Genomic DNA, 22,704 nt, shown 5'->3' on the forward strand with positions numbered 1-22,704 from the left:
AACAAGAAAAATCTCAAATAAACAATCTAACCTTACACCTAAAGGAACTAGAGAAAGAAGAACAAACAATACCCGAAGTTGGCAGAAGGAAATAAATCATAAAGATCAGAGCGGAAATAAATGAAATAGAAACAAAGAAAACAATAGCAAAGATCAATAAAACTAAAAGCTGGTTCTTTGAGAAGATAAACAAAATTGATAAACCATTAGCCAGACTCATCAAGAAAAAGAGGGAGAGGACTCAAATCAATAAAATTATAAATGAAAAAGGAGAAGTTACAACAGACACCGCAGAAATACAAAGCATCTTAAGAGACTACTACAAGCAACTCTATGCGAATAAAATGGACAACCTGGAAGAAATGGACAAATTCTTAGAAAGGTATAACCTTCCAAGACTGAACCAGGAAGAAATGGAAAATATGAACAGACCAATCACAAGTAATGAAATTGAAACTGTGGTTAAAAATCTTCCAACAAACAAAATTCCAGGACCAGATGGCTTCACAGGCGAATTCTATCAAACATTTAGAGAAGAGCTAACACCCATCCTTCTCAAACTCTTCCAAAAAACTGCAGAGGAAGGAACACTCCCAAACTCATTCTATGAGGCCACCATCACCCTGATACCAAAACCAGACAAAGATCCAAAAATAAAAAGACAATTACAGACCAATATCACTGATGAATACAGATGCAAAAATCCTCAACAAAATACTAGCAAACAGAATCCAACAACACATTAAAAGGATCATACACCATGACCAAGTGGGATTTATCCCAGGGATGCAAGGATTCTTCAATATACGCAAATCAATCAGTGTGATACACCACATTAACAAATTGAAGAATAAAAACCATATGATCATCTCAATAGATGCAGAAAAAGCTTTTGACAAAATTCAACACCACTTTATGATAAAAACTCTCCAGAAAGTGGGCATAGAGGGAACCTACCTCAACATAATAAAGGCCGTATACGACAAACCCACAGCAAACATCATTCTCAACGGTGAGAAACTGAAAGCATTTCCTCTAAGATCAGGAACAAGACAAGGATGTCCACTCTCGCCACTATTATTCAACATAGTTTTGGAATTTCTAGCCATGGCAATCAGAGAAGAAAAAGAAATAAAAGGAATACAAATTGGAAAAGAAGAAGTAAAACTGTCACTGTTTGCAGATGACATGATACTATTCATAGAGAATCCTAAAGATGCCACCAGAAAACTACTAGAGCTAATCAATGAATCTGGTAAAGTTGCAGGATACAAAATTAATGCACAGAAATCTCTTGCATTCCTATACACTAATGATGAAAAATCTGAAAGAGAAATTAAGGAAACACTCCCATTTACCATTGCAACAAAAAGAATAAAATACCTAGGAATAAACCTACCTAGGGAGAAAAAAGACCTGTCTGCAGAAAACTATAAGACACTGATGAAAGAAATTAAAGAGGATACCAACAGATGGAGAGATATACCACGTTCTTGGATTGGAAGAATCAATATTGTGAAAATGACTATACTACCCAAAGCAATCTACAGATTCAATGCAATCCCTATCAAATTACCAGTGGCACTTTTTACAGAACTAGAACAAAATATCTTAAAATTTGTATGGAGACACAAAAGACCCCGAATAGCCAAAGCAGTCTTGAGGGAAGAAAACGGGGCTGGAGGAATCAGACTCCCTGACTGCAGACTATACTATAAAGGTACAGTAATCAAGACAATTGGTCCTGGCACAAAAACAGAAACATAGATCAATGGAACAAGATAGAAAGCCCAGAGATAAACCCACGCACCTTTGGTCAACTAATCTATGACAAAGGAGGCAAGGATATACAATGGAGAAAAGACAGTCTCTTCAATAAGTGGTGCTGGGAAAACTGGATAGCTACATGTAAAAGAATGAAATTAAAACACTCTCTAACATCATACACAAAAAGAAACTCAAAATGGATTAGAGACCTAAATATAAGACTGGACACTATAAAACTCTTAGAGGAAAACATTGGAAGAACACTCTGACATAAATCACAGCAAGATCTTTTTTGATCCACTTCCTACAGTAATGGAAATAAAAATTAAAATAAACAAATGGGACCTCATGAAACTTCAAAGCTTTTGCACAGCAAAGGAAACCATAAACAAGACGAAAAGTCAACCCTCAGAATGGGAGAAAATATTTGCAAATGAATCAACGGACAAAGGATTAATCTCCAAAATATATAAACAGGTCATGCAGCTCCATATCAAAAAAGCAAACAACCCAATCCAAAAATGGGCAGAAGACCTAAATAGACATTTCTCCAAAGAAGACATACAGATGGCCAAGAAGCACATGAAAAGCTGCTCAATATCACTAATTATTAGAGAAATGCAAATCAAAACTACAATGAGGTATCACCTCACACCAGTTAGAATGAACATCATCAGAAAATCTACAAACAACAAATGCTGGAGAGGGTGTGGAGAAAAGGGAACCCTCTTGCACTGTTGGTGGGAAGGTAAATTGATACAGCCACTATGGGGAACAGCATGGAGGTTCCTTAAAAATCTAAAAATAGAATTACCATATGATCCAGCAATCCCACTCCTGGGCATATACCCAGAGAAAACCATAATTCAAAAAGACACATGCACCCCAATGTTCATTGCAGCACTATTTACAATAGCCAGGTCATGGAAGCAACCTAAATGCCCACTGACAGAGGAATGGATAAAGAAGATGTGGTACATATATACAATGGAATATTACTCAGCCATAAAAAGGAACGAAATTGGGTCATTTGTTGAGACGTGGATGGATCTAGAGACTGTCATACAGAGTGAAGTAAGTCAGAAAGAGAAAAACAAGTATTGTATATTAACGCATATATGTGGAACCTAGAAAAATGCTACAGATGAACCAGTTAGCAGGGCAGAAATTGAGACACAGATGTAGAGAACAAACGTATGGACACCAAGCAGGGAAAGCGGTGGGGTGGTGGGGGTGGTGGTGTGATGAATTGCGTGATTGGGATTGACATGTATACACTAATATGTATAAAATGTATGACTAATAAGAACCTGCTGTATAAGAAATATATATATATTATTTAAGTCATCCAATGATGGAATGACCCAGTTGATTGTATGACTGATTTGACCAATAACAGAGTGATGTGAGTAACAAAAAAAACAAAAAACCAAAAAACTAAAAATAGAGCTACCATATGATCCAGCCATCCCACTCCTCAGCATATCTTTGGAAAGACAAAAACTCTAATTCAAAAGATACATGTACCCCAATGTTCATAGCAGCACTATTCATAACAGTCAAGACATGGGAGCAACCTAAGTGTCCACTGAGAGACAAATGGATTAAGAAGATGTGGTGTATATATATGTGTGTGTGTGTGTGTGTGTGTGTGTGTGTGTATATATATATATATATACACACATACATACATATACATACACACACATACATACAATGGTATATTACACAGACATAAAAAAGAATGAAATATTGCCATTTGCAGCAACATGGATGGACCTAGAGATTATCATACTAAGTGAAGTAAGCCAGACAAATACAAAATCATATGATATCACCTATATGTGGAATCTAAAAAAATGAAATTAATGAACTTATTTTCAAAACAAAAACAGATTCACAGACATAGAAAACAAACATATGGTTACCAAAGGGGAAAGGGGGGAGGGAAGGATAAATTAGGGGTATGGGATTAACAGATATACACCACAATATATAAAATAAACAACAAAGATTTACTGTATAAGATAGGGAACTATATTCAATATCTTATAACAACCTATAATGGAAAAGAATCTGAAAAATGTATATATATATTATATATATATATATCTGAATAACTTAGCGGTACACTTGAAACTAACACAATATTGTAAATCAATAAAAGAATTTATACTTCAATAAAAAATTTTTAAAAAGCAAAAAAAAAAAACAACACAAAAACCATTGCTCAAAATTTCTCACAAACCTCACCTTAATGAGGGGTCTCCTCCTTTGGTGTTAGGAAAGAAGACAAGAAACGCAGCGTTTCCAGGTGGGAGGCGGTAGGGGATTCCCTCCTGCCTGGTCCTCTGTCCACAGCAGTAAAAGCACAGCTCAATTTTGATCTGCTCCCACCTGTCAAGAGCAGGTGTCAGCCTCAGTTATTGTTGTGCAAATTCATTTCAGTCCTTTAATAATACTCAGCGGAGAACGAGGTAGTGCTTCCCTTATGTCTGCTGTTTTTCCTAAGGCCTGTGCCTCACTGGCTTTCCCAGGCTCTGTCTCCTCCCTCCCTCCCTCCCTCTCACTCTGGAATGCATGTCTTGTAAAGTGTACTGTGATAAACCCATCTATAGTCATCAAGGGAGAGGTATAATAAAGGCAATGGATGAACATGTTTGAAATACGAAGTGACAAAAATCATTTTTTATTTATGGAGAAACATTTTAATTTGGGACATAAAATCAAATGTAGCTATGCCTAGGGAGTCAGGACTAAAAAGGAATGTTCTCATTTAAAGAGTCTGCTCTCTTGTGTCCTTTGTAGTTGCTGTAACACCGTTTTTAAGTCCAACAGGTCCTCTTGTCATTAAGGTCCTCAGTGACAGTTTAGCCAGTAAATTTCACATCACATGTGGGTGGCCATATAATTTATTGTCTAAACCAGGACCCTTTTGACAATGGAATGGGCACCATTGGTGATAGTGCTTCTGTGTCAGGCAGGCACTGGGACCATCTCAGGTTAACCAAGAGGTTCTGGAGGTTGAATTAATCACCAGTGCCCAGGGATTTAATCAACCATGCTGTGTAGTGAAGTCATCATTAAAATCCAAAAGTAGGGGTTTCAGAGAGCTTCCAGGTTGGTGAAGCAGAATGTCTCCACGTGCCACCGTGCTGGGCTCCAAACTCCAAGAGGACTGAAGTTTCTTTGTTCTCGACCTCACCCTATGAATCTCTTCATCTGGCTGTTGGCTCCTGTGCTTTAAGATCCTCGGTAATAAACCACTCATCTGCCGTGTGGCTGACAGGGTCTTGGTGCTCCGGCCGGGTGTCAGGCCTGAGCCTCTGAGGTGGGAGAGCCGAGTTCAGGACATTGGTCCACCAGAGACCTCCCAGCCCCACGTAATGTCAATTGGCGAGAGCTCTCCCAGAGATCTCCGCCTCAACACTAACACCGAGCTCCACCCAATGGCCAGCAAGCTCCAGTGTTGGACACCCCATGCCAAACAACTAGCAAGACAGGAACACAACCCCACCCATTAGCAGACAGGCTGCCTAAAATCATACTAAGTTCACAGACACCCTAAAACACACCGCTGGACGCAGCCCTGCCCACCAGAAAGACAAGCTCCAGCCCCACCCACCAGAACACAGGCACCAGTCCCCTCCACCAGGAAGCCTACACCACCCACTGAACCAACCTTACCCAGTGGTGGCAGACACCAAAAACAATGGGAACTACGAACCTGCAGCCTGTGAAAAGGAGACCCCAAACACAGTAAGGTAAGCAAAATGGGAATACAGAGAAATATGCAGCAGATAAAGGAGCAAGGTAAAAACCCACCAGACCAAACAATTGAAGAGGAAATAGGCAGTCTACCTGGAAAAAAATTCAGAGTAATGATAGTAAAGATGATCCAAAATCTTGGAAATAGAATGGAGAAAATACAAGAAACGTTTAACAAGGACCTAGAAGAACTAAAGAGCAAACAAACAATGATGAACAACACAATAAATGAAATTAAAAATTCTCTAGAAGGGATCAATAGCAGAATAACTGAGGCAGAAGAACGGATAACTGACCTGGAAGATAAAATAGTGGAAATAACTACTGCAGAGCAGAATAGAGAAAAAAGAATGAAAAGAATTGAGGACAGTCTCGGAGATCGCTGGGACAACATTAAACACACCAACATTCAAATTATAGAGGTCACAGAAGAAGAAGAGAAAAAGAAAGGGTCAGAGGAAAGATTTGAAGAGATTATAGTTGAAAACTTCCCTAATATGGGAAAGGAAATAGTCAATCAAGTCCAGAAAGCACAGAGAGTCCCATAAAGGATAAATCCAAGGAGAAACACACCAAGACACATATTAATCAAACTATCAAAAATTAAATAAAAAAAATATTAAAAGCAGCAAGGGAAAGCAACAAATAACATACAAGGGAATCCCCATAAGGTTAACAGCTGATCTGTCAGCAGAAACTCTGCAAGCCAGAAGGGAGTGGCAGGACATATTTAAAGTGATGAAAGGGAAAAACCTACAACCAAGATTACTCTACCCAGCAAGGATCTCATTCAGGTTTGACGGAGAAATTAAAACCTTTTCAGGTTAACCAAGACACGGTCCTCCTAATTATGGGCAGCTTGTACTCTGGGACCCAGTGACATTCTGGCATCGCGACGTGAATCTGTCCAAGAAAAATTGCACCAGACAGAAATCAAACGGGCAAGGAAGAGTTTACCCAAGACTATTGCAATAGGGGAGAGAGATTGACCTCCACGCTGAATACAACAGGGGCAGCTGGGGAGGTGTAGTCAGTGGACAGGGATGGGTCAGTGGATGCAAGATTACTAAGGGGAATTGGTTAGGTACGAAGGGCATGGGAATACTTGCTGAGCTGGGCCCAGTGGGACAGAGACTGCAGCTGAGGATGAGGCCTTGTTGAGGAGAGGATGGACTCAAAGGAGCCTGACTAAAGTTTAGTCAAAGAGGGAATTCTTACGGAATCTCATCAAATGACAGGCAGCTTTTAAAATTCACTCTTCTCCAAGGAAACCCATAGTTTCCCAACTGTAATAACTCACTCTTGCTCTGAAAAATTCTTCCAAAAATATTTATGTCCTAATTTCTTTTCCTTTATGATTTTATTTCCCTTTGCAAATCCAATTATTCTTGTGTTTGATTAGAAAATCTATTTTATCTTCTGATGTTTGCTTCGACTCCAGCAAAGCTAGGGTGAAATTGACTTTTGAAAAATTAAGAATGTGGTTTGAATTGACCAAGGGAAGCACAGTCATAATTCAGCCAGGAAGGACTTACGAGTGGTCCACATCTCATGGTGCATTGTTTAGTGGGTCTTAGTGAACAGAAGAAAAAGCAAGGGATTTATTTATATTATATTTATTTCACACGTATGTCCATCATGGTGGAGACCAGCATAGGATCCACTCTGAAGCCCAGTGCTCACCACTGGGGAGGCCCCTTCCCCGTCCTGGAATCACTTTCCTCGTCTATAAAATGAAGGTGTTCGATTAGATGACTCCTTGGTACTTTGCAGGGCTTTTCAAAAGTTCCATAATTCTGATTTTTAAATCAATCTATCCCTTTGTGGATTGCATCTTCTTATAAAATATCCACCTTGGGGCCATTATAAAGGATCAAATATGAGTGATGGTAAATCACTCTGAAAATAATGACTTTATGTAGGAACTGTATCTGAAAGCCTTGGTTTTCCATGCATGTGCATATTTTGTAGTTTAAGGTATAATGAATCCAAGGAGGGTATGCAAGAATGTTCCCAGCAAATGCAAAATAGATAGCTAGTGGGAAGCAGCCGAATAGCACAGGGAGATCAGCTCGGTGCTTTGTGACCACCTAGAGGGGTGGGATAGGGAGGGTGGGAGGGAGACGCAAGAGGGAGGGGATATGGGGATATATGTATATGTATAGTTGATTCACTTTGTTATAAAGCAGAAACTAACACACCATTGTAAAGCAATTATACTCCAATAAAGATGTTAAAAAAAAAAAAAAAAAAGAATGTTCCCAGCAGCTTTGTTAGTAAAAGTGATAGTGAGGTGGGGGAGGGGTAGAAACAACGTGAAATGTACTTCATCAGGAGAACAAATGCAGAATAGTGATGGAATGGCACACAGATAATCAGTGAGCTCCAGCATCAAAGGGGATAAATATCAACAATTTTGAGCAAAAAAGGCAAGGAAAAAACCAAGTATGATACCACTGACTTAAAGTGTAAAAACACACTGAACAGTGCTACTTGTTTTGAGGGGTACATACGTATATAATAAAAGTATTTTTTAAATGCTTGGTGATGATAAAACACCAGATTCAGAATAGTGGGGATTGGGAAGGGGTTATAATTAGGGAGGGAATTAAGAGCTTCAGCTGCATTTGCTAATGCTTGAATCCTTAAACTGGGAGTTGGATATGTGAGTGTTCATTGTATTATAGTTTACACTTTTTTGTATATCTCAAAATATTTTATGACATCCTTGTAATAAAGTTGGGAGAGTTATGAAAAAAAAAAAAAGAATAACCTCTTAACCTGTACTTTACATATCATGCCCTTTTCTGTCTTCCTGAAACCTCTTATGCCATAAATTATTCTGTGATTTCAATATTTAAACTATGCCTAGGAGTAATTTCTTTTCCCCCTTCAATTAAATGTGTTCAAGTGTTTTCCATCTTAAAACAAACAGACTCTCAAAACAAGAATAACATTCATAACTTTAACAGTAACACTGACTACCCTAAAATGAGGGCAAAAATGTCTGTGATGTTCACTGCCATGTTCCCAGGGTCTAGAACAGAGCCTGGTACATAGCAGACACACAGAATTAAGATTCGTTCATTAACCAGTCCTTAACAATTGCTAATGTTTGCTGTGTGGCAGATACCATTCTAAGTACTCCATAGGTGCTCTCACTTACTCCTCATATAGTAGATATCATTATTAGTTTCACTTTACTGATACAGAAATCAGGGTACATCAAAAATAAGTAATTTCTTCAAGATCACGGATGCCTTGTACTCAGTCTCTAGACTTGCTTTATCTCTCAACTATAAATAGATAGTTGTACCTGCAGCAAGAGATGGATGGTGAGTAGAAAGATAGAGATTTATTTATATTATCTATTTATATATTATTCACATATAAATCTCCATCTATCTATCTATCCATCCATCCATCCATCTACCTATCTCTATCTCTACTATATTGAACGGTGTTCAATTCTAGGTGGAAATATTTCATTATAAAAAGAATTTAAGTCCCTCTTTATTCTATTAAAATCTGTTACTTTAATATCTGGTTTCATTAACCAAATATTTTCAAGTTCTTTCCTAAACTTCCTTCTGCATAAGGACAATGAGGTTTCATAGTAAGTAAGTAAACTCAGAGTTTTGACTTGAACCCCAGTAGTCAGACTCAAGAATCTGTGCACTTAAGCTCTTTGCTACACAGCAAGTCACCATTCTTTTTTCCTTTTCTTTAAATAGATACTGAAGCTATGTTTTATATCTATGGTACACAATCACCAAGTTAGAATCCTAAGCATTTTGGGACAAGCAAATTTGTGTCTCTATATTGCCCTTCCTATCCCTCACCCCCTTCTTTTTCTCTTTAATGGAAAGCACAGAGAACAGTTAGATATCTAGTGCTTCTACTTGGTCATACCTCTCACTTAAAGTATTTTCCCCCCCCAAATAGAAACATTCTTATCCTATTTACTATTTTTGCTTTAAAGAGAGATAAACTAACTTTGAATTTAATTCTCCTTTTTTCTCATGCCTCTAATTGTGTTAAGCTCCAATAGAAACGCTAGTTTCCCCTTCAGCAATATCTTGCCCCTTTTTCTTCTTGCACTTTTTTTCTTTCCATATGTCTTTCTTTTTTCTTTCTGTATTTCTTTCTACTGTGGACTCTTAAAAGATCTTTGTAAACATAGGTTTTATAGCCATTTGTCTTTTTCCTTATTCAATAGGCTCATTCTTTGTACTAATTATATTATGGAGCCTGCCATTAATTTCTCCAGCTACATCTCTTTTAATGCAGTTGTATATGGAGAGCCCCTTTTAAAATTTTCTATTTGAGATTATCTAACTGATACCTTTCTCCTCTCTCCCACACAAACACATGCCTTTGACAGCTAGAATTGGATTGCTTAAATGGCTGTATTAGTCTGAGCAGCTATTCTTTTCGCTTTCATTTTAAAGACCTCCAGGCAGAGAGATAACTTTCATATATAATATCTTCTAATATCATTCAGCTTGTACCAGCTGGACACTTTCTTGCCTTTTCTCTCAAATAAGCCTTCTTATTTTAATTTCTTACTATTCTACTATTCTCTGTTCAGTGGCAGAGGCAAGAACGAGGGTTCACATATGCTGAATTACTTTCTTTCATCTGAAGGTAAGTGCCAGTCTTCTTCAGGCCACACATACCTGACCTTACCATGGCATTTATGATCTCTTTTGTAACAGACTGCTAATTTGACTTTTGGGGGGTTGCATTTTCTCTCTTCACAACAACTAACTCTAGTTGTATATCTCAAAGAGAAATATCATTCTAATGCAGAGCAATTCTAAATATCTTTAAACAAATCTTCCATTATTCTAAAACTATACATGCCTAATTATCTAATCTCCATGTTGTCTGTACTTATATAGCCTTTGGGAATATAAGCCTGTGCTTCACTTTAACTCAACAATGGAAAAACGAGAGGAGGAATATGCCCTCTGTTTTTGCAATATTCTTGAAGTTGTTCTGGGCACATACTTACAGGAGTCTTTGCCATTTACTAAGAATAATCAGCAAAGGAAAGCAAAGAAAAATGATAAGGCATATCCATTCCCTAGGGCTCTAATGTTCAGGTTCAATTGGAGTCCCAAGGGTATTTTAACACCTAAGGCTTCTGACTATAAATCTGTCCCTCAGGTCTTTTCAGTTATTTCAGGGAAGTGTCAGTTGCTTACGGTACAAGAAGCAATTATCCCCACGCAGAAAACAGTTCAGGGAAAGAAAGGAAGAAACCCAGTTAGTGAAACAAGGCACTGAAAGAAGAAAATGCACAGAGAGGGCTTCCCTGGTGGCGCAGTGGTTGAGAGTCTGCCTGCCAATGCAGGGGACACGGGTTCGAGCCCTGGTCTGGGAAGATCCCACATGCTGCGGAGCAACTAGGCCCGTGAGCCACAACTACTGAGCCTGCGCGTCTGGAGCCTGTGCTCCGCAACAAGAGAGGCCACGATAATGAGAGGCCCGTGCACCGCGATGAAGAGTGGCCCCCGCTTGCCACAACTAGAGAAAGCCCTCGCACAGAAACGAAGACCCAACACAGCCATAAATAAATAAATTAATTAAATTAAATTAAAAAAAAAAAAAAAGAAAATGCACAGAGAAAATAAAGGAGCACACTGAAAAAAGTACAATGATGTAATTTACTATTTATTTTATATTCAAAAGATAAATATAGATATAGTGACTATAGCTATATTCATCTATATCTACATCTGCATCCATATTTATATTTCACCCATATATGCACATGTATCCAGTCTGTAAGTCTGAGGAAGCAGACCTGGTGGTTAAGAGCTCAAGCACAAAAATAGATACCTCAAGCTGAAACTGAGGCTCTGCCAGGTCATGTGACATAGACGAGATACTTACTATGTCTGGGCCTCAATTTCTGCATCTCTAAAGTGAAACCGTTACCTACCTCATTTGGTTGTTATGGGATTAAAAGAAGTAACAGATATAAAATACTTAAACCGGTGCCTGGCGAAGTTATTATTTAAACATATTGGTTCATTTACAAATCTTATACCTGAACAACAACAAAAAGTGTTCTTTGGGGCTTCCCTGGTGGCGCAGTGGTTGAGAGTCTGCCTGCCAATGCAGGGGACACGGGTTCGAGCCCTGGTCTGGGAAGATCCCACATGCCGCGGAGCAACTGGGCCCGTGAACCACAACTACTGAGCCTGCGCGTCTGGAGCCTGTGCTCCGCAACAAGAGAGGCCGCGATGGTGAGAGGCCCGCGCACCGCGATGAGGAGTGGCCCCCACTCGCCGCAATTAGAGAAAGCCCTAGCACAGAAACGAAGACCCAACATAGCAATCAATCAATCAATCAATCAATTAAAAAAAAAAAGTGTTCTTTAACACACTTCACTCCCTTTTAAAGGGAATGGGTCCAAGAAACTGAAGGCTTTTTGTTGTTCTTAGCCGAGTGCCTAGGTGTTAAACGCAAATTTATCAAGGCTTGGATGTGTCCCTGTATAACAAAAGGGTAAGCTGTTTAGAGATCTGAGAAAACTGCATTAGAGACAGGAAGTCGCTCTCCCCACATTCCTTAGATGAAGGCAGCAAAGGAAAACCTCAGAGAAAGGGACCGGAAGATTGGCTCCCTGCCTGGGAAGCTTTGGAGGAGGAGCTGGTCTAAGGGCATTGGGAATGAGTTGGTGAGTGCTGTCCCCAGAGGGGTCGTCCCCAGGAGCCCACGGTGCTCCAGGTAATCCTGCCCTTTCTCAATACCCTTGCTGTTAATTAGTTTTCTTGCGAAAATAGGTCAAGTTGCTTGGTTTCATTTACAGCTTGAGTCCAGAGCAGAGTCAATCTGTGCAGTCTCAACCTTTTCATGGGTTATTACTTAAAAGGACTTTAAATTGCTGAGAACGCTAGGATCAGGACACCCACTTTCCTCAGGGGTAAGTACCCTACCCTGAGTTGTAAAATTTCCTACAATGATATTTTGATCACCAAAGTCGTTTCCTAACTCCCGTATATTTTCTTTAGTTACCAATTCACTTTTAAAAATTTCTAAACTTTGCTAGATGTTTCCGATCTAAAGCCATTTTATATTTGAAGATAGTTACCTATCTCTTATAAACAGAAATAACATTCATCTTCAAGGGTGTAACAGTTTTGAAAACTACATTTTCCCCCATGAATGTTAAAGAGCACACTCAGGAGCTAAGCAATCACATTGGACTCAGAATATTCAGAGGATTACTCCTGGATTTATTTTGGATTGTCAGTGTGTCACTTGGGTAAGTCACAAAACTCCTCTTTTTGCCTCAGTTTTCTTTGTGACGTGATTAGAATAATAATGAGACTTCTCTTTTGAGACTGGACCTGGGAAATAAAATTTTAAATATGTGGGCCTCTAAGTTTTGGCATACAAGAGCTGAAAATACCAGAGAATGAATTTCATGCTCAACTAACAAAATTAATTGTGGTAGTGTTTAAATGCAAACCAACACACTATCAATGATTAGACATTTAAAATTGGAACTGAGGGCTTCCCTGGTGGCACAGTGGTTAAGAATCTGCCTGCCAATGCAGGGGACATGGGTTGGAGCCCTGGTCCAGGAAGATCCCACATGCTGTGAGGCAACTAAGCCCTTGCGCCACAACTACTGAGCCTGCGCTCTAGAGCCCGCAAGCCACAACTACTGAAGCCTACGCTCTAGAGCCTGTGCTCCGCAACAAGAGAAGCCACCACAATGAGAAACCCGTGCACTGCAACGAAGAGTAGCCCCCGCTCTCTGCAACTAGACAAAAACCCGCGCACAGCAACGAAGACCCAACGCAGCCAAAAATAAATAAAATAAAATAAATACATATATTTTAAAAAAATAAAATAAATAAATAAATAAATAAAATAAATTGGAACTGATATTTGTGACCAGTAAAGGAAGTTATTTCAAGTATCCAGTATTGAGTGCCTAATATGAGCCAGGAAATTTGCTGATGACTCAAAGGTAAATGCTAAGAAGAATGCTCATCCTTAGTCTCTCTTGAATCTTCAGCCTTGAAAGGGAGACAGTTAAACACCTGTAATGTAAATACCTTATAGGGCACACAAGACAACATAGACATATCAGGAAAGTCTTCCCAGAGAAAATAATGCTTAAGTTGTATCTTGTAGTGTAATTGGAATTATGGATGTGTGTGTGGGAGGGTGGCAAGGGGGCAGGAGGAAAAGGGACCACAGCTGTAAAGGAAAGTAAGTACTAGGTCATAAAAATCATGTAAACTAAGTAAACTTGAAAGGATGAACATGGCAGTATCTTATCTGTATTAGAATTGTATGGAGAATGGAGAAGGAAAGCAAGCAAGGCATCTTAATAAAGAATGTTGCAGAAATCTAGTGAGACATGGTTGAACTACAGTTTTAGCAGTGAGGGTAAGGAGAAATTGATAAATTCAAGAGACACTTAAAGGTTTTAATTAACAGAACTTCCGATTAGAATGAAGGCAATCAGGGCAAGTGGAGACACAATAAAAAACAATTGCCAACTTGGTGGATGGTGATGTCTTTTAGTTAGAAACAAGGGTAGGTTTAGGAGGGAAAGTTTAGTTTAGTTTGGACAAACTGAGGTTGAGGTACTTATAAGACAATATAACAATAGGGCTGTGGTATGATAAAATGATTATTTAATCTTTTTCTTTTTTTCTTCTATTTACGTGGATGTGACACAGTGATGCTCTGCAAAGAGTGTTTGGAGGGACTTTAGAAATGATGAACTGATTATTTTCATGGCATAGAGCTGTTCCATCAGAAAAGCTCAAGGTAACTCTCAAGGCTAAAGAAAGAGGTGTCAATGCATAGTAAAAAAGAACTACTGCAAAATTGGTAAGTGAGATTAATTTTACCTCCTGTGCCTCTCTCTTCTCTTCTTGTAGCATTGCTTTTCTTCCTTTTTTAGGTTAATTCCTGTTTAATTCTGGCCAAGGTCTATCACCATATCAACAGGTAAACTTATGTGCTTCATAGGTTGTGAAAGGCAAAGTTGAGAATTGCAGTCCTTCTCTTTCTTCCTCTGCCAGCAATTACCACCTAGGACAAAGGGATAGTAGGCAACTCATTGAAACAAGGATGATACAGCCTGTGTTCTTTTCTCACCCTTAAATTCCTAGAAGTAACAGTGAACAAGAACTAGATTTGTCTTCCCAGCTCTTCTACTTTTCCTTTCCTGAAAAGTTGCAAGAATGGTATGTAGGACATAACCTCCTGCTTTCTTTGAGTAGATTGAAAATAGCATGGTAATTGGTCTGGGGAAGTCTGGAATTTGGACTTCCTTGTTCTGACAAGGAGTGAATAGAAATGATTCCAGGCAAAACTGGAAAAAAAAAATAAGCCTATTTTCAATGCTTCTTTCTCTCTCAATTGCTCTCTCTCTCTCTCTCTCTCTCTCTCTCTCTCTCTTTGTGTGTGTGTAGCTGTCTCTCTTGGACTTTATTCTGACCTTTTCCTGTGCAGGCATTTGCTCAGTATTCTTCTGCCAACCCAGTGCTCCTCCTCAAACCCTTATTCGAGAAGTTCCCCAAACCCATTTTGCCATCAAAACCTACAGACACTATATTTCAGGGTATACAGTATATGGGGAAGGGGGCTCAATGGGCTTTTAGTAAAAAGCAACGTCAAATTAGACTATGTAAAATCATTCAAAGACAACTAACAAGCCTAAAAAATGCCCCACATTTTAAACTTCAAGTAAGCCTTATATTATAAATCTTTCAGTTATTTTTAGAAAAATGCCTAGAATGTGGATTGTTAGCTCACCAAGTAGAGATATATGGCCTGGTTGCAATGGCCCCATTGATTTAATTGAGTTCACTCTCAACCATGATTTTCAATGAATCTTTAGTCTCATGTGTCCAATTCTGCTTTGCCATTCTCTTATTTTGGGGATGGATATTTTTAGACTTGATATCCAGCAAATGAATTTCTTTCTCAGTTACATACAGAGCTTTAAGTATTGTTAACCCTATACTTCCAGGTAAGGCAGACATTTTGAATTAAAATAAAGTATTAGCGCTCACTCCTTTTTTGCACAGTAGCAGTTTTAATTATGGAGGACGTACAAAATTAAAGATCATTTTGAAAATGTAAATTTCCTCTTCTTGTTATTAAAGTATATACAAGTTGGAGAGTGGATTCCTGGATTAATAAGTGCTTTTTTAATTTGCCTACTGAGAAGAGAAAGTTGACTTTTGCTAAGCCATTTAATTCTCTAAGAGTAATGAAATATCTGAAGGCATCTCTACTTAGTTTTAAGAGAAATAAATATAGGGTGTCTCACCTATAAAGAGTTAGGATTACATTTCCTTTCTTTGCATGAAGGATACATAATTCATAAGCTAATGAGTTGTAAAGGTCTTCTCAAAAGTAAAATTATATTATCACTCCCAGGAGTAAGATAGTCAAACTATTCTGTAATAACTTTTCAAGTTTATTTTATCTTAACATTTAAAACATAATCTCTTCTTTTTAAATGTGCCATTAAAACAATGCTCAGATACAGAGGTGAGAGTTACTAGAGTGAGAATGGAGAGAAATCTTAGATAGTATTTATGTATTTGTCTTTTGATGAAGAGGAAATTCAATTGTTAAAAAAAAAAAACTAGGAATATAAGAATTGACTGTTTAGCAGCTCAAATATAACTTAAATTTTTTCAAGAAACTTATTTCCTTTTGCCTTTATGGCTTCATCCCTATGGTACAGAGCCTTTTATCAATATGATGACTCCCAATGATCCTACCTCCTGGTACTTATGCCTTTGTGTAACCCTCCTTCATTTGTGTATGGGCTCAACCTAGTGGCTTGCTTCTAACAAATAGAATGTGGCAAAAGTGAGGGGACATCAATTTCAAAATGAAACTATAAAAGACTGTGACTTCTGTCTTGCTTACTCTCAATCTGGCACTCTCTCGGCTTTTCTCTCTTGCTTGCTCTGATGAAACAAGATGCCATACGAAGAGGCTTATGTGGCAGGAACTGAAGGTAGCCTCTGACCAACAGCCAGCAAGAAACTGAAGCCCTCTGTCCAACAACCCTCGAGGAACTGCATCCTGGTAGCAATCACGTAAGTAAACTTGAAAGTAGATCCTTCCCTGGTAGAGCTTTCACATGAGATCATAGCCCTGTCCAACACTTTGATTACAGCCTTGTAGTCCCTGAGCCAGAGGACCCATGTAAACTGCACCTGGATTCCTGACCTACAGGTCCCGTGAGATAATAAATGTGTGTTGTTTTAAACACTAAGTTTGGGGATAATTTGCTATGGAGAATTAGGTAATTAACAAAATCCCCCCCAAAATTCACTACTATACTGCATTTTATATATTTACATTTCTATTGTGTGTAAATTTATCAAAGCTCAGTGACAGCTGTTATGTAAATTAAACATTTGTAAATATGAAACATGTATGTAGTCCCAGAAGCCGTTTTTTTTTTTGTCTGCATTGGGTCTTTGTTGCGCATGTGGGCTTTCTCTAGTTGCGGTGAGTGGGGTCTTCTCTTGTTGCAGAGCACAGGTTCTAGGCGCATGGACTTCAGTAGTTGCAGCACGCGGGCTCAGTAGTTGAGGAGCACGGCCTCTAGGGTGCATGGGCTTCAGTAGTTGTGGCACGTGGGCTCAGTAGTTGTGGCTCGCAGGTTTTTTGCTCCGTGGCATGTGGGATCTTCCCAGACCAGGGATCAAACTCATGTTCCCTGCATTGGCAGGCGGATTCTTAACCACTGCGCCACCAGGGAAGTCCCCCCAGAAGCCATTTTTAAACCAGGCTGTTTTCATGGTGAATTTCGTTGTCACCAGAGAAAGAAGAAACATTATTTTGAATTTGATGGACAAGTAATTTTCCTCTCCAGTATAATTTTAATCTGACGTCCTGAGATTCATGATAGGTTATTACAGAAATATTGCGTGAGAAATTTTTTCTCTGCGAGAAGTTTATATTACCTGTTCCTCTCTCACTAAATGGCAGTAGTGGGTCCCAGATACTGGGAAAACAAAAATACACCCATGCAATTCCACACCCACCTGGAGAGGATCTTATTGCTTCTAGATTAGAAGTACAAGAAATTCCTGGATGGGCTGTAGCCTGTCTATGAGCCCCCTCTCCAAAAAATCACTGTAAACTGTTAATGTTTATGTGCGTTTTTCTAGTGAAAGGGTTCATGACTTTCATAAGTTACCAAAGAGGGGCCCTGGTTCCCAAATATGTTTAGAATACCTGGAATACACCACCAGATTAATTTTGTTATAGTGGTTAAAATATCACAAGAGTTAGTTGATCAATTAAATGATTCTTATTCTATTCAACACATTTATCGTGGACCATTCTAGGCAGAGTTACAACGGGGGGTGAGAGGGAGGTCCAACAGGGAGGGGATATATGTATACATATAGCTGATTCACTTCATTGTACAGCAGAAACTAACACAACACTGTAAAGCAACGATACTCCAATAAAAAAATAAATAAAATAAAACACGTACTATTTAGTCTTAAAAAAAAAAGACATCTGTGATTCCTCTCCTAAGGAGCTTAAACTTTTGCAGTACACCAGATACTAATCATAAAGAGTTCTGTTTCCTCCTTGGCTGTAGCTCCAACTGGGCAGCTTCTACCTCTGTGGTTCAAGTACTGGTGGTTCAAACCCCTGACATCTGGTAACACTATTACTTCCTTAGACTTTACCCCAGGGCTCTAGTCATGATGGCAACTTCCTGCGACTGTGAATCCATGGGTGTCTCATCTTCTGTTTGTTCTTTCAGCTCATCTAACACCTTCATAACTTGGCTCCTATACTAAACTCCCTCTATTGACCTACCTACCTGGGGTGGGTTCTGTTTTCTATCTGGTCCCCGATTGCTACAAGGGAGCACTCAACCCGGTTAGGGGAGAGATGTGTCAGGAAGGCTTGACGATGTTAGATTTGAGCTGAAGTATGAATTATGAATATGTATTAACTAAGTCAAAATCAGGCAAGACAGATAGGAGAACATTCCAGGCAGAGTATGTGCTTATAATTTTCCAAAACTTGAAGGTCAGTGTTGTTGGAGTTTGGAAAGCAGTGTGGAGCATGGCATGAGATGAAGTATATAAAATACTAACTTTTACAGGACTTTAGTCACCGTTAAGAGTTTTAGTCTTTGTCATGAGAGGAATGGGAAACCTTTCATGGGTTTTCAAGAAAGTGGTTTTGAGCAATGGGGTGACGTGTGTATTTTTAAATATGTGTGTGTTTTTAAATGTGTGTTTAAAGTTTTAATATGTGGAGACTAAATTAGGAGGGAGTATAAGTAGATGCTGGTGCAACAGATAAAAGGTTATTGTAGTAAAAAGTGATTCGAGCTTGGGCAATGTTGGATAAAATCCTAAAGCTATTCAAAGTACTTGTGAATCTTTAGATAAAAGGGTAAATCAGATGAGGTAAGGGAAGTGACAAAATTGATTCTCCTTGGCAAAAATGTGAATGATGATGCCATTTAGTGGGTTAGAAAAATTAGAGAAAGAATGGATTTGAGAAGGAAGATAATACAAGCTCATTTTGGATCTGTTGAATTTGAATGTCTTTGGAAACATAATAGAAAAGTCTATTTGTTAAGATGGCAGTATTGGATTTACCATTAATAATCCCCTTAACTGGATTTATTTACTTTTGCCCTGTTGGGTGGTCAGCTAGCCAAGAGTTGATCTGGACATATTATAGGTTAGATGGACATTTTAATTGCTATCTTGGTAAGATAAGCATTTCCATTCTGAAATATCTTAAATAACTTAGCTTGGAAAGCTTAGTTTTTTCTAAGCATATATTATTCATTTTAGTGTTTCTACTTCCCCATCCCATGACATGTACTAGATACTTAATAAAGTTTTGGAAATTAGAAATATGTTTTTCTAAATGACACCCACTGTTTTTCCCTCCCAGACTAACATTGTTAATCACATGGCAAATTAAGTGAGTTTTAGAAATGCAATAACTATCTTAGTTTGTGGTGATAATGTGGCCCTATCTGAAGATTTGGGTATGAGGGAAAAATAGAATGCCAAATATTTTCTACATTTCAGAGGTAAGTCAATAGATCAAATGCTAATTTCAAACTTCAGAGTTCAGAAAATATGATTTCCTTTAGGTTCCATGAAAAAGAGCTAATTACTTTTACTCATTTAAAGTTCTTGACATAGCTTCCTCTTATCTTTAGTCTTTCTTCAAAACTCACGTTTAGATATGATATTGTAATATTTTCAAAGTATATGGAATGAAAATGTGGACATCTGTTTGAGTCAAGTCACTAGAGACATTCGACAAGTTTAACAATACTAGGAGGAAAAATCTGATTTTTTCATATAGTTATTCTTGGTACTTTGAGAAAACTCTCTTTTAAAAAAATCTGAGGGTATTTTACAATAAATGAACTATCTTATTTTAGGGTTTTGTAGAGTATTAGTGGGAAGAACTTGTGGAGAAAATATGGAGGACAGCTTCTCCTGACTGCAAGTTATTAGATTAATTCACATGTCAGTTTCACCTCATTAACATTCTAAACTTTTTTTTTTCCTGTCAAGAAAGGCATCTGTCAAGATCACATAATCTGTTATTTTGAGATTACCACTCTACATTTACAATAGCATCTAATTTATGTTTCAAGCAAGCCCCCTATACCGAAAAGAGTAATTTCAAATTGTCTTGGTTTTGTTTGTCTGTATGTGTGTGTTTTGGTGTCTTCATTCTATGTGTGGTTTTATTAAATCAGTCATAACGTAAAACTTCAAGTAGCTATCATCTGTAATCTGGCAGCTGCTTTTTCAGAGTGAATTTAAAACAACACTGCATTGACCCAAACACCTTTACTTAAATGTTTAAACATTTTGTATCAGTTTATCATATCAATTTTGTTAAAAATTTATGAGAGTAATGCAAAATCATATCAATGAGATAGTGTTCTACCTCAAACAGAAGAGAATAAACCATTCAACCATCTCTATGCATAGGGCAAGACAATATGCACTCTTTTTCACAAAGACATGCAAGATGGACTTGGAAGGTTCACCATCTATTAATACAAGACATGATGAAAAGGTGATTTTTGAAGCAGTAAATGCATAAAGTTATTTAACTTTTTGTAAAATACTGTGTAATTGGTGATGGGGAAGAAAACCAGATAAATTGAATGGCTTAATTTGCATAAGATTATAATAAAACCATTTTAGACATACTTTGGTATTAAGTTATAGCACATCAAATTATGTCATTTAATATAAAAATCAAGTCTTTATCTAGATTTGAATAGACTTATTTCCACTTTTGTCTACTTGGGCTTACTTAGGTTTAAAGCATGAAGGAGAATGTTATTGTGCACAGCTGAGGTTTGGGTGTTGAAGCAAAGATGTGACTAGCTGCAAGTAATAACAGGCTCCCTTCCCTCTCCATTTCCCACTCCCACTTGTATGCCATTTTTTAAAGTTTTGAGATGCCATCTGTCCAGACTACCTCCACCAAAAAGTGATTCTCTGCTTCAAACAAATTGACCTCAGTCAAGCAGGAAAATGCATAGGGGTTGTGGAGGAAAGGATCTGTGACCTCCATGGATTTAGATGCTCTGTTGTGTAATACTCTAGCATGAAGAAAATTAATGTGAATGAGTTAAAATTTAAATCAATGTATAAGAATCTCAAGTAGATATTTCTGGTGTTTGCCATTTCTAATCGATGTTATTTCAAGGATAAAGACATATTGTTGGTATATTGTTGGCCTCTAGGTAAATTCTTTTAAGTACTGTTTTTTGGTAATGGTATCAAAGGATTTGATTATCTTAGCACTGCCGATTAGCAAGTATTAACAATTTCAAATAGAGTTGGAGGATTATTAAACATTATTTGTCTATTCAGGGACAGCAAAACAAACAAAAAATGCTGATAGATATACGAAAGTGTTTGTATAGTGTTTATACATCTCTTGACAATGTCTTAACTATTGAATAGTAATCAGTGAAAATTCAAACCTTTCAAAATTATTTTTGGCCTCATAGTGATTTTCAGATTAAATTCAAATCCTTCTCCAGAGCTTCACAAATCCTCTTCTATTAAAACTTGTGAAATATTTATTGTACTAACTTGAAAAGATCAGAAAATGTGACCCCTGAAGTGTAGGAATTCCCCATCCCAAGGTGATGTCACATGAATAATACATCCAAACTACAATAATAATAACTGTAAAAACAAAAGCAAAGCAACTTGTGATTTTATGTTTAAGCCAAATAAAATATATCCTGTATACTTTATAGATATTGATAATGAGTTAGAATCAGATTAGTCTTATTTGGAAACAATGAGTACCTAATTAAATGAGAATACTGTGTAAATAAGTTACTCTTTATTTGTTTAAAACATTTCCAATTATTTGTATGTCTTAAACAAGTCCCTTTTCTTTATTTTTTTTTTATAGATTTATTTATTTATTTATTTATTTATTTATCTTTGGCTGTGTTGGGTCTTTGCTGCTGCACACGGGCTTTCTCTAGTTGCGGGGAGTGGGGGCTACCCTTTGTTGTGGTGCATGGGCTTCTCATTGCAGTGGCTTCTCTTGTGGAGCACGGGCTCTAGGCACGTGGCTTCAGTAGTTGTGGCTTGCGGGCTCTAGAGCGCAGGCTCAGTAGTTGTGGCTCATGGGCTTAGTTGCTCCACGGCACGTGGGATCTTCCTGGACCAGAGCACGACCCCATGTCCCCTGCATTGGCAGGTGGATTCTTACCCACTGCACCACTAGGGAAGCCCAAGTGCCTTTTCTTTTGTGCAAAAATATTGTTATATTACACACACAGACTACTGAGTGTGCATTATATATAAAAGTTCTAAAAAAATCTTAAGTTGTTCTAAAAAATCTTAAGCTGTTGAACTGTGTATTGAAAGGAGAAAAAGAGCAGCAGAGACTCAAACAAGGCACCAAGTCAGAAAATATGAGCAAAGGCATAAATGCAAAAACAATGAAAAAATAAATCCACAGTAAAAAGGAAATCAGAAGACATTTGAGTTATCTCTTTATAAAGAGAATGGAAATGCAGGTATAACCTGATTTTGAGAAGAGGGAGTTTATTCCAAGGTTTTAAGTCATAAGCACTAAGGATTTTCACGATTTGACAAAAAA

The sequence above is a fragment of the Balaenoptera borealis genome (genome assembly GCF_965194805.1).
Source record: "Balaenoptera borealis genome assembly, chromosome: X".
In the NCBI taxonomy this organism is placed as follows: Eukaryota; Metazoa; Chordata; class Mammalia; order Artiodactyla; family Balaenopteridae; genus Balaenoptera; species Balaenoptera borealis.